Source organism: Vicia villosa, unplaced genomic scaffold, assembly GCF_029867415.1.
Source record: "Vicia villosa cultivar HV-30 ecotype Madison, WI unplaced genomic scaffold, Vvil1.0 ctg.000316F_1_1_1, whole genome shotgun sequence".
In the NCBI taxonomy this organism is placed as follows: domain Eukaryota; kingdom Viridiplantae; phylum Streptophyta; class Magnoliopsida; order Fabales; family Fabaceae; genus Vicia; species Vicia villosa.
This window is the reverse complement of record NW_026705137.1, coordinates 520,745-526,875: the sequence shown is the minus strand read 5'-3', so window position 1 is coordinate 526,875 and position 6,131 is coordinate 520,745.

The window sequence follows — 6,131 nt, the reverse complement described above, 5'->3', positions numbered from 1 at the left end:
GTCGAGGACTGCAAAAATGCATGTCCTAGAAAGATACAATGAGTTAGACATATTCCAGCCAGTGTTAGATAAGGGTTTAGCCATACCACTTCTGATCTCTCATTTTTTATCTTTTGGATGCCTTATGCTACCCCTTTATTGGTGTATTTCCTCAATGTTTTGAATTATAGACTGATCAATATCTGTTCCTTTATAATTTTGTGATCATAGAGGCTGAATAATACCATGAGATGTATGGAAAGACCATTTTTTAGATAATAATTTGGAAAGAACATTTAGTTATATATTCCATTATACAATTGTTACTTTGGTGTTGTTTTCTCTGTTAATCTCAATCGATTTTTTTTGGCATGTAACTTGAAAATTTGTTCTTTTGGAGAGCAAGTGTTTACTCTTTTTAATGTAATATTTTTTATAGGATCTTGCTTACAATTGCTTGCAAGGCCATTCTCGAAGAAGAATTCTTAATGATGAAATTCTTAGAAAAAATATTTTAATATTCAATGAACAAAATGAAATGATATATTTTTTGAAAAAACCAAAAGATATATTAACAAATAGCACAAGGAGTGCATACAAAGTTTGATACAAACATACTGCTATAACAATGGAGTAAGACATAAACTGATACAAACATATTGCAATAAAAATGCAATAAACCATAAAACTAACATAACAAGTCAACACCCCAAAATAACATATGAAATTCAACTCCACTGTCACCACCAAGACTAAAACTAAGATAAACCAGCCAAAAGATAGCATTTGAATAAAACAAATAGGCAAACCAAACTAGTAATCAGAAAACTTCCGATACTCCATACCGATATGAAAGTAGCACCGATATACAACCAAAACAACCACGATCTTCTCAAAGGTGGACGAAAAACTATGAACAACAAATTTGAATATCTACAGCCACTGCTCCGACCTAAATCAGACTAAAATTAACCGTCAACCCCCAAACACCGCCTTGGACTTTCCACAACTAACAAATCATCAGATGCATTTAATTGTATTGTAATGCATCAATGCTTCCTCAAGACTTCTTCTTTCTTGCGAGCAAAATGGAACCTAAAATGGTTGTCAAATTTTATGGCAGCTTTAGATTATGCCATGGGATCAAAATCAAAAGCAGCAAGTGTCTTAATATCACCTGCAAATGTCATAACTTTTTGCTTCATTCAATCTCTATTTTCCACCCACCACCAATTAATTCAGATTTGAAGACGCCTCGAAAAAACACCTTACACGGAAAAATCTACATTGAAGCAAATAACAGACTCCGGAAGCACTGCCAACGCCATTCTCCGTACTATCAATATATATAATTTTTTTAGTAGATACTCATCCTCAAGATTAATGTCATCAACAACGGTGGTCTCATCTGTTGCTTCGTCAACTATTCCAGTTGACAAGTCTTCTAGTCCATATCACGATAAACATCATAGCTTTAACATAAGTGCAAGAGTACAGTAATACTAATATTTAAATTTTTTCTCCTTTTACCTCTATACCACCTATAACTACCCGACTAATGGTACCAATGCTCTTTCTCAATATCCTGCACCAATTATATCATCCACGTTATTTTCATAACAAAAATTACAAACACGTATATTCAAGCAATCTTGGCTAAGAACAAATTACCATACCACCTCAACAAATATTCAATAAATAAACTCATTCATGATTGGCTCAACAATTATCAAGTGAAGAGCCAAAACACCTATCTAGATACAATATTTCATTATTGACAAGTTAGAACAGACAAAATAAAACAACACGGCCTATATAGAGGAACAACATTTAACATGTATAAAGCAATCAAAAGTTACTAAAATTATTTAACTACATAGTCTTGGAATTTTTTTAAATAATCTCAACAAATAAACACATATAATTATGTTGGAATGTACATGAAATATCATAGACAAATATATAACTTAAAACATGTACTTTATATAAAAGCAAGGATTGCACAATTTTGTTTCATGAAAATTACTATGTAATGCACAATAATATAGTTAAATATCGACCATTACAGCAGGATATCACTGGCATTTTTTTTGCTCACCACTGTGGCCAAAATTAATTTTTAACCTTATCGCATTATCAGTCATTAAAAACATTGTATAGGTTTCCTCTTAGACTTATACTAAGTTTTAAGAAGCAAGAAAGTAACTTTCCCAGATTTATGAACAGTTTATGGTGCTAAAAAGCAAAACATCAGATATCATCAAGTATAAATCAAACCTTTACAAAACTAAGTCAGTTCCTAGAGCATAAGGCTTTTCCTTTTTTACATCACCATCACGATCAGTTTGGAATAGCTCTAGCTGTCGCTCTTCGACACCGACACGCCTATTTATAACAATGAACAATCTCATATGAACAAAATTCAAATTTTTTGAAAATCTAGACAAAGTAATATTAATTTGAAGAATGAAAACTCACCGATTGAAACTGAATCATCGGAAACTTGAAGAGGTGAGATAAAAAACAAGAAATAATACAAAAATTAGGAATCACATCAAGTGGCGGCGACATGCAAGACAATGAGCGATTGGACATAGCAGTTGTGAATGGGTTGTGTGCGGTGAAGCAAGAAATTTGCGGCGACGAAGAAGATGAAACTTGGATGTAGGGAAGAAGAAGAAAGAACGTGGGTTGTGTGCGGTGAAGCAAGAAATTTGCGGTGACGAAGAAGATGAAACTTGAATGTAGGGAAGAACAAGAAAGAACGTGGAGTTAAAACAATTGAATTAACTTTGAAGAAAAAGAATATTTTTGTTTATTTATTATTGAAAAATGAGAAATGTGCGAAAGGTCCATCTTAAAAAAAGTTACATGTGAACAAGGTACATGCTATTACTTTTATCATATTAAATCTGAATCGTCAATTTAATCTAATGGTTATTTTCTATGTGTTAAAAGTAATGAAAACAATCTAAGGGAAGATAATGATAAGAGTAATTAAAATCTCAACTTAGAAATCAAATTTAGAGTTTGTTTTTTTTTTTTTAAACTTTTTATAAGGTTCTAACCATATCTACAAAATAATCATTCAAAATACATATCAATTTAATAATAGAACGTAACTTTTAACTAAAATTACAATTATAATAATTTTATAAAGGGTTAATACCTATTTTCCCCCCTGTCATATAGGCGTCATTTGAAAAACCCCCCTGCAAAAAAAAAAGTTGCAAGAATTTCCCTAACATTTCAAGATTCTCTCATTTTTTACCTTCATCACACCCAGTCAGCAAAAAAGCTGACGTGGCATATTTTATTTATTTATTAATTTTAATGCCACATGTATTTTATATTATTTTTATTTCGGGTTAATATAAGAAAACATGTTACAAACATGTTTGAGTTGGGAGTTGAACCCACAACATGCCACTCAAAGCCGCTGCGCCCAGCCACTGGGCTGGAGTTTCCAAGTTGTCATATGATTGCATTTAAATATTCTTATAGTATACAAGTAATTATTTGCATTTAATTAATAATTATAAACAACTAATTATATACTATTTACTGTAACTTTTTTAATATATATTTTATATACTATTTATTATAGATTTTTAATACTATGTTTTATTTACTGTATAAAATATTTTATATACTATATTTATCGTTATATATATATATATATATATATATATATATATATATATATATATATATATATATATATATATATATATATATATATATATATATATATATATATATATATATATATATAACGTAAAATATAGTATATAAAACATATAAAATATAGTATATAAAACATTGTATTAAAAAATATATAATAAATAGTATATAAAATATTATTTATTATAAAATATTATAATAGTATAAAAATATTATATTATTTATTATAAAACATATAAAATATTATTTATTATAAAACATAGTATATAAATATTAAAATGTATTAAATTAAATAAAATGTATTTAAATATTAAATAAAAACATACGTTTTAATTATTAAATAAAAATGTATTTAAATATTTTTTATTTAATATTTAAATACATTTAACAAATACAATTAAAACGTATTAAATTAAATAATTAAAAAATCACGTAATAGTAAAAAGATAATTGAAATCAAGTAATAAAATGTAAATACAAGTAATCAAGTAATAAAAAATCAAGTAATAGTAAAAAGATAAAAAATCAAGTAAAAATAAAAAATGCAAATAATAAATAGATATTTTTAAAAAATAAAAAATTAAATTAAATAGTAAAAAGATTACAGAAAAAATGAGAAAGAAAAAATAAAACAGAAAAATAAAACAAAAATTGTTAGAAATATTAAACTCATTGTAAGCACATATTATAAAACTTATTCCAAGCACTAATACTACAAATGGTCTCATTTAGCCTAGTGGTCTCAGCCCTTGTGTTGGTGAATTGATGGTATGGGTTCAACTCCCAACAAAGACAAATTTTTTAGGCATTAACATACTTTCTAAGACTATGTACAATGGTTACATTATTCAACACCCTACTTTTTCACTTTTTATCTTCCACATCATCTTCTCTCTCTTCCACCTAATAATTCAACACCTATTCAATTTTTTTTCACTACAATGGTTTTGTTTAATAAAATTCAACACCCTACCCCACATCATATTCTTATTTTCTTTTAAAGTTTTGTTTTTATGATTATATATTAATATCTATTATCAATTAAAATTAAATTAAAATAATTAATATTTAAACTTTTTTTTTAAATTTAATAATTTATTTATTTTTTCTAATTTTCTATTCTTAATTTTTTTTCTTGCAAGTAATAAATAAGAGATGTAAAAATAGTTATTTTTTAAAAAAATAAAATTATAAAAAAACTTAAAAATGCAATAAATACACTAAACACACAACACACTAAAAAAGAAACACACAAAAAATGAAACACACATAATTTAATTAGTACAATAGACTCGGCTCACAAACAATTTATTTAATTATGAAATATTCCGAACTTTTCCCATATGTGTTTGACTAGATCTGCTTGCAATTCGTGATGTACATTTGAATCACGCATCACAGATCTAGCACGCACGTGATTCGCAAATGCAGGTAGCACCTCGGTCGAGAATGACTCCGGCAGGGCCGGCCCAACACATCTCGAGGCCTTAGGCGAAATTTAAAATTAAATATTTTAATATTGTAAAAAATTCTAAAATTAATATAATTTAGATATTTTAAGGTGTAAAATATTAAATTATTATAATTAATTTTATTTTAATTAAAAATAAAAATAACTCATTTAAACACTCTTCTCATTATTTAAAAAAATCATAATAAAAAACAATGTCACGCTTATAAAAAAAATTAGATATCAAGTGCCCTATTATATTAAAGAACTAAAAAACTTATTATCTATACTTGTGATTTTTAAAATAACAAATCAAACAATATATGATAAATGATAAATGTTTGTTATTATTATATATTCAAAATAGGTGTTATTATTTAAGGAAAAAACTTACCTATATTTATTAGGTGGTTTATGATATTTGTCAATGAAAATATAATAAGTGTGCTTTAATATTATTTAAGCAGTGAAAATAGAAAATTTTATTTATGAGTAAGAGAAAATTATACACTTATCATATTTTCATATTAGAAAATAATACAAACCATGCCTAAGAAATTGCATCTATTTATTCTTAAATAAATTGTATCTATTTATTCTTCATTATTTAATTGATTTATAATATAATTTAAAAATTTATTTTAAAAATCAATTAAATAAAACTATATAAATATGAAATGAAGATGTGAGGCCCTAGGCGGTAGCCTTGGTGGCCTACCCCTAGGGCCGTCCGTGGACTCCGGTGTACTAGACTCACTTGCCTCAGGGTGTTAAAAGGGTTATTGTTGAGATCCATTTCACTACAAGGATGTTTAGAGCTACAAACAATGATTTTTTTAAGGCTAAATAGAAAAAAAATTGAGAGAAAAAAGTGAATTTTTTTTTATGAGTCCAAATCAAATGAACCAAGTCTCTATTTATAGAGGAAAAAAAATAATGAATTTTGATAAAAATAAAAATAAATAAAAAATTTATTTACTATGAAATAATTAATTTTAAATGATTAAAAGAAAATAAA